At 37.9% G+C, this 8,218-nt stretch overlaps 1 pseudogene; it reads left to right on the top strand.

Moving 5' to 3' along the window:
- Nucleotides 1-652: 652 nt before the first annotated feature.
- Nucleotides 653-8,212, top strand: LOC121102052 (annotated as a pseudogene).
- The last annotated feature ends 6 nt before the right edge of the window (nucleotides 8,213-8,218 follow it).

The following is an 8,218-nucleotide window of genomic DNA, read 5'->3' as shown; positions in this document are numbered from 1 at the left end:
TTACATGCATTACCTCGTATAATACCTGCAACAAATCAGTGAGGCAGATAATACATTTAGTTTCATTTTATTGAAGGACAAGAATGAGATGCAGATAGATGAAATCATTTTAGCAAGTTCATACAATTAGTAAGGGGCAGATTCAAGATTTTAGCCAATATTTCCCAAACTTATTTTCCCTGAAAAGTCCTTTTATTTCATATAATATCTATTAACTATTATAACACCTATTAACTAGGGTAGTATGGAGGGAAATTGGGAAGCACTGAGGTTTTGCCTTTCTCGGCAGAGGATACATAATCAAAATGGAGGAGAAATATATGCTAAAAGCGAATGAAAGTATAAAACCAGAAGTCCATGGAGGCACCTGGGTTGGTCAGTTAGTCAATTAAGCCTCTGCCTTTGGCTCAGGTCATGATCCCAGAGTCCTGGGATGGAGCCACGCATTGGGCTCCCTGCTCAGTGGGGAGACTGCTTCTGCCCCCTCCTCCCTGCTCGTGCTCTCTCCCTCTCTCTCTCTGTCTTCAATAAATAAAATCTTAAAAAAAAAAATAAAACCAGAAGTCCAGTCTTCTCAGAAGTTCGTAGTAGATGGGCTTTTTACAAGGTTGCCGAGATTAGAGACAAGAGGTGCAGAGATGTTGCGGTAAAGATGAATGCGGTAAAGATGGCCGCGTCAGCTTGGCAGGTGACGGTTGGTTACTACCGAGAACAAAAGGAGGGAGGAGGCCCATAGATCATAAAGGGCAAATAGAACAATCCCAGAGTAGACAGATGCAGTAGAATTTGAATATTTATTAAATTCTGAAGGGAGACCTTACCTTCCTTACCAAAGAATGTTATTCTCTCCATAGATCGAATATATTAGAAAAATGAAGTTTACATAATATGGCGTAGTAGACAAGAGCATAAATTCTGGAGCCAGATTTCTTGGGTTCACATTTACATAATAGCTATGTGCGTGACTCTGAGCAAATTATTTAATTTCTGTATGTCTCAGTTTGCTCTTTGGTAAAATAAAAATGATCATTATTACTTGCTTCTTAGGGTACTTGTGAGGTTTAAATGAGGTAATACAAGTAACGCTGTTAGACTAATCCCTGGCAAACACGAAGCACCATGTATAAAAGTTATTATTAGGGGCGCCTGGGTAGCACAGCAGTTAAGCGTCTGCCTTCGGCTCAGGGCGTGATCCTGGAGTTATGGGATCGAGCCCCACGTCAGGCTTCTCCGCTATGAGGCTGCTTCTTCCTCTCCCACTCCCCCTGCTTGTGTTCCCTCTCTCACTGGCTGTCTCTATCTCTGTCGAAAAATAAATAAAATCTTAAGGGAAAAAAAAAAGTTATTATTACCCCCTCACTTTATGCTTTTAACATCCATGCCCTTATAGTTTCTACTTGGGAAGAAAGCCTACGGACTTACAATATGAGGTAAAAATTTACTAATACCAGAAGTTACCATATAAAAATGAATCAGTTAAGTCTGTTAGTGAAATAAGTCTAACACCTCTTTAGTAAAGGCTTCACAAAATTGTACACTATGATATTAAATGAACTTCAGGTCTTTTCATTCTATTTCCATTCAGTTAAAATGTATATGCATAAATACCCCTCTTCTTTGTTACTTTTCTCTGCCAAATTTCAAGTCATTATTAAGTGACTTATGTTTCCAAGGAGTGTCTCTATAAATTTTGACCTAATTTTAAAGGTAAACAATTTGGTGGATGAAAGTAAAATAGTACATGATGTGATCTGGCTTAAGTGTGAAGTATTTTTCATGTCCCTAAAGATAGTTGTCACTCTGCTGGTGAAGAAATGCTGTTCACTGTCACATGCTTTCGTGGTGAAAGGTAAAAAACACCAAACGAAGATTCTAAGGAAGGAATGTTTGGAACATGTATAGGGAATGACAATTCGTTCAATGTGACTGAAGCAGAATGTCTCTGTTGAGGTATGATGAGAGAGAAATATGGAGATTGGGTAGGGAACTTTTGTGTGGGCTTTGAATGCTTCGCTAAGGAATTGTACTTTACTCAGTAAACAAAGGGGACTCATTGAATGTTTTGAGCAGGCAAATAACATATGATCAGTCTTTTCAATTATTTTATTTAAATTCAATTTAATTAACATATAGCGTGTTGTTAGTTTCAGAGGTAGAATTTAGTGATTCATCAGTTGCATGTAACACCCAGTGCTCATTCCATCACGTGCCCTCCTTATCGCCTATCACCCAGTTACCCCATCTCCCCACCCACAACCCCTCCAGCAACCCTCAGCTTGTTTCCTATCGTTAAGAGTCTCTTTTGGTTTGCCTCCCTCTCTTTTTTTTTCCTTCCTTCCCATATGTTCATCTGGAAACCGTCAGGTTGCTCTCTATAGTTAAGAGTCTGTTTCTTTGCCTCTCTCTTTTTTCTTTTTTCCTTTACTCATTTGTTTTGTTCCTTAAATTCCACATATGAGTGAAATCCTCTGATATTTGTCTTTCTCTAACTGACTTATTTTGCTTAGCCTAACACCCTTTAGTTCCACCCATGTGGTTGCAAATGGCAAGATTTCGTTCTTTTTGATGGCTGAGTAATATTCTATTATATATACATACACCAATATATGATGAGTCTTTAGGAAAATAACCTGGAAACTTTTTATTAGGTGGATAGAATAGAAAGAGACCATACAGAGAGACCAGTTTAAAAATTTACAATAGTCCAGGAGATGAGAGTTGATATTGGATTTTGGCAATAGAAAGAAGGATGGGGAAGATAATGTGGATAAAAATGCTAGAAGTTTTGTCCCTTGTGAAATGTTGGAATCAATGGAGGAAGGAGCAAGAGATGAGAGATATGAGCCCAGTGGCTGATGTACGATCATACCATTAACAGAAACTGTAAGTCAGAGGACAGAACTAAAATGAGACAGAAGAAAATTTGTTTTTAAGTGCCCTGGTTTGCAGTGTGAGTAAATATATAGCGGGCAGTTTCAACCGCAGCATGGGTTCTTGGAAGAGGGAATGAGAACTGGAAAGTTTTATCTCATAGACAACTATGCAGAGGTGACTACAGGAGTGTAGAAAGAAAAGAAGGTAAGAAAGACAAAAACACAACTTTGAGGAATACCCAAATTTAGAAAATGGGAGGAGAAAGGGAAGCCAGTGAAGGAAACACAGAAAGCTTTCTGCCTCCAGTCTGTCCATCCTTCACATGAACTACTAGAGTGATATTTTCACTATTAGGTTCTGACTGTCATTCCTCAATTTAATGTAGGCAATTTTGTATCCTAAGTGACCATTGAGAATGCAGTGAAAACACCACATATATATGTAATTTGAGTCTCCAAAGGAGAGAAGACAAAGAATGAGGAAAACAAAATATTGGTTGAGATAATGGAAGATAATTTCCCCCAACTGAATAAACACATCAATCTATAGATTCAAGAAGACCCACAAACTTCAGGCAGGATAAATAATAACCGTATCACTCCTACACACATTACACTAAAACTCCTAAAAACCAAAAATGAAGAAAAAGTTAAAAACAGATTTTTAAATTTGTATTTTCTTCTATAAAGCAGCAAATAGAAGAGTGGTGCCTGATTTCAACTTTTTAGTTAAATTGCAGTTAGTGAACATGCAATGTAATATTAGTTTCAGGTGTACCATATAGTGATTCAGCACTTGCACACAACCAACACCTGGTGCTCATCACAACAGGTGTCCTTCTTAATCCCCATCACCTATTTCCCCCATCCCCCCACCCATCTCCCCTCTGGTAACCATCAGTTTGGACTCAATAGTTAAGAGTCTGTTTCTTCATTTGTCTCTCTCTCTCTCTTTTTTTTTTCTTTGCTAATTAGTTTTAATTTCTTTTTTTTTAAAGATTTTATTTATTTATTTGAGAGAGAGAGAAAGCATGAGATGGGAGAGGGTCAGAGGGAGAAGCACACTCCCCAGTGAGCAGGGAGCCCTATGCAGGACTCGATCCCAGGACTGCAGGATCATGACCTGAGCCAAAGGCAGTTGCCCAGCCAACTGAGCCACCCAGGTGCCCTAATTTGTTTTAATTTCTTAAATTCCACATATGAGTGAAACCATGAGGTATTTCTCATTCTCTAACCGACTTATTATGCTTAGCGTAATATTTCTAGCTTCATCCATGTCATTACAAATGGAAAGATTTCATTCTTTTTATGGCAGAGTAATATTCCATTGTATGTATTATACATCTTCTTTATCCATTCATCAGTCCATGGACACTTGAGTTGTTTCTATAATGTGGCTATTATAGATAATGCTCCTATAAACATTATAACCCTATAAACCTACAGGGTGCATGTATCCCTTCGAAGTAGTATTTTTGTATTCTTTGGGTAAATACCTACTAAGGAAATCGCTGGATTGTAGGGTGGTTCTATTTTTAACTCTTTGAGGAACCTCCATAGTGTTTTCCAGAATGGCTGCATCTGTTTGTATTCCCACCAACAGTATAAGAGTGTTCCCCTTTCTTCATAGCTTCACCAACACCTGTTGTTTCTTGTGTTGCTGATTTTGGCCATTCTGACAAGTGTGACGTGATAGCTCGCTGTGGTTTGGATTTGCATTTCCCTGATGATCAGTGATGTTGAGCACCTTTCTGTGTGTCTGCTGGCCATCTGGATGTCTTCTTTGGAAAAATATCTATTCGTGCCTTCTGCCCATTTTTAACTGGATTATTTGTTTTTGGGGTGTTGAGTTGTCTAAGTTCTTCATAGACTTTGGATACTAACCCTTTCTCAGATTTGTGATTTGCAAATATCTTCTCCCATTCTGAAGGTTGCCTTTTAGTTTTGTTGATTGTTTCCTTTGCTGCACAGAAGCTTTTCATTTTGATGCGGTCCCGATAGTTTACTTTGCTTTTGTTTCCCCTGCCTCAGGAGACATATCTAGGAAGAATTGGCTCTGGCCATTGTCAAAGAGGTTACTGCCTGTGTGTTCTCCTCTAGGATTCTGATGGTTTCAGGTCTCGCATTTAGGTCTTTCATCCATTTTAAATTTATTTTTGTGTATGATGTAAGAAAGTGGCCCAGTTTTTTCCTTTGCATGTTGCTGTCCAGATTTCTCAACATCATTTGTTGAAGAGACTGTCTTTTTTCCACTGGATATTCTTTCCTGCTTTGTCGAAGATTAATCGACCATATACTTGTGGGTTCATTTCTGGGCTTTCTATTCTGTTCCACTGATCCCTGTGTCTATTTTTGTGCCAGTACCATACTGTTTTGATCACTACAGCTTTGTAATATAACTTGAAATCCAGAATTGTGATGCCTCCAGCTTTGCATAGCTTTTTCAAGATTGCTTCGGCTATTCGGGCCCTTTTGTGGTTCCATACAGATTTTAGAATTGTTTGTTCTAGCTTTGTGAAGAATGCTGTTGGTATTTTGATGGGGATTGCATTAAATGTGTAGATTGCTTTGGGTAGTATAGACATGTTAACAGTATTTGTTCTTCCAATCCATAGGCATGGAATGTTTTTCCATTTCTTTGTCTCATATTCAATTTCTCTTATCAGTGTTTCATAGTTTTCAGAATACAGATCTTTCACCTCTGTGGTTAGGTTTATTCCTAGTTATCTTTATTTTTTGGTGCAATTGTAAATAGGATTGATTCCTTAATTTCTCTTTCTGCTGCTTCATTATTGGTGTAAAGAAATGCAACAAATTTCTGTACATTGATTTTGTATCCTGCGACCTTATTGAATTCATTTATCAGTTTTAATAGTTTTTTGATGGAGTCTTTCATGTTTTTTACATAGGCTATCAATGTCATCTGCAAATAGTGAAAGTTTTACTTCGTCATTGCTGATTTGGATGCATTTTATTTCTTTTTGTTCTCTGATTATCATGGCTAGGACTTGTAGTACTATGTTAAATAGAAGCGATGAGAATGGACATCCCTGTCTTGTTCCTGACTGTGGAGGAAAAGCTCTCAGTTTTTCCCCTTGAGAATGATATTAGTTATGAGTTTTTCATATATGGCCTTTAGAATGTTGAGGTATGGTCCCTCTAAACTTACTTTGTTGAGGATTTTCATAATAAATAGATGTTGTACTTCATTGAATGTTTTTTCCACATCTATTGAAATGATCATATGGTTCTTATCCTTTATTTTATTATTGCAGTGTATCACATTAATTGATTTGCAAATATTGAATCACCCTTGCAACCCAGGAATAAGTCCCACTTGATCATGATGATTAATTTTTTAATGTAATGTTGGATTTGATTTGCTAGTTTTTTGTTGAGAAATTTTGCATTTATGTTCATCAGGAATATTGGCTTGTAATTCTCTTTCTCAGTGGAGCTTTATCTGGTTTTGGTATCAGGGATATGCTGACCTTATAGAATGGATTTGGAAGTTTTCCTTCCTTTCATTTTTTTTGGTGGGAGGGGAATAGTTTGAGAAGAACAGATGTTAACTCTTCTGTAACTGGTAGATTTGCCTGTGAAGCCGTCTGGCCCTGGACTTTGGTTTATTGGGGTTTTTTGATGACTGATTCAATTTCTTTGCTGGTTATCAGTCTGTTCCAGTTTTCTATTCTTTTTCAGTTTTGGTAGTTTATATGTTTCTAGGAATTTATTTATTTATTTCTTCCAGATTGTCCAATTTGTTGGCATATAGTTATTCATAATATTCATTTATAATTGTTTGTATTTCCATGGTGTGGGTTGTTATTTCTCTTCTCTCATTTGTGATTTTATTTATTTGAGTCTTTTCTCTTTTCTTTTTGATTATACTGGCTAGAGGTTTATCAATTTTATTATTTTTTTTTCAAAGAATGAGCTTCTGCTCTCATTAATCTGTTCTACTGTTTTTTTAGTTTCCATATCATTTATTTCTGCTCTAATCTTTATTAACTTCTTTCTTCTGCTGGCTTTAAGCTTCAGTTGTTGTTCTTTTACTTGCTCCTTTAGGTGTAAGTTTAGGTTGTTTGAGATTTTTCTTGCTTCTTGAGGTAGGCCTGTATTGCTATATGACAAGTGATTTCTTAAACAAAAAATGAAAGCCAGAAAACATTGGCATAATTTCAAGTGTTGAAGAATTACTAAAGGATGATATTCAGGCAGAAAGAAAATGAGAACAAATTTGCAGATGGGGAAAAAACAAAGAGTGGCAAAAGGGTAAATATGTGAGCACACAAAAATTAGTATTGATTATTACTAATAATAATGTATTTAGTGGTTTAAAAATAGAGAGTTAAGATTCATAACAAAGATAATATATAAGATAAAAAGAGGGTAAATGGAGTCCAAAAATGTTATGGTATTAAACTGTCCAGGAAGAGGTAAAAGTACTAATTTATAGTACTTTGATATCAGGAATACACATGAAGATATTTAGGGTAGCTACTATGAATACTACAAGAATATTTAAGTATGGGTGCAGATCCATGTGTGGCACAGGAAAGGACCCTAAAAATAAACAGCCACTACCTCGTAAGCTGCCTTCCGCTGGCCCGTGTCAGAGTCTCTGCCACTGCAGGCCTGCCTAGATGCCAAAGATCTTTCTGCAACCTTGAGCACCAACGAGCGCTTCAAGTGTGGAAGGTCTAGCCACTGGAGTGCCCTGCTAATGGAGGCCACGGTCATGGAATGAGAAGCTGGGGCAGAGGTGATTTTACCTCAGATAGAAGTTTCCGGGTTGTTTCCTCACCTCTTCCAGACATCTGTTATTGTTGTGGTGAGTCTGGTCATCTTGTCAAGGATTGTGATCTTCAGGACGATGCCTGTTATCACTGCGGTAGAAGCGGCCACATGGCCAAGGACTGCCGGGAGCCCAAGAGAGATCGAGAGCGACGCTGCTGCAACTGTGGCAAACCAGGCCATCTGACTCGTGGCTGTGACCACGTGGATGAGCAGCAGTGCTCTTCTTGCGGAGAATCTGAACACATTCAGAAAGACTGCGACAGAGCAAAGTGCTATAGGTGTGGTGAAACTGGTCACGTAGCCATCAACTGCCACAGACAAGTGAAGTCAACTGTTATTGCTGTGGCAAGTCAGTGCACCCTGCACAGGAATGCACAATTGAAGCCACAGTTTATTTTCATTTGTTGCCCTTCCTTTTTCTGATTGATGGTTGTATTATTTTCTCTGAATCCTCTTCACTGGCCAAAGGTTGGCAGATAGAAGCTACTCCCAGGCCAGTGAGCTTTACTTGCCACGTAAAAGGAGGAAAGGGGTGGGGGGAAAAA

Source organism: Ursus maritimus, assembly GCF_017311325.1.
Source record: "Ursus maritimus isolate PB19 chromosome X unlocalized genomic scaffold, ASM1731132v1 scaffold_X1, whole genome shotgun sequence".
In the NCBI taxonomy this organism is placed as follows: Eukaryota; Metazoa; Chordata; class Mammalia; order Carnivora; family Ursidae; genus Ursus; species Ursus maritimus.
The sequence above is the reverse complement of the archived record's forward strand: the minus strand, read 5'-3'. Positions and strand labels throughout refer to the sequence as shown.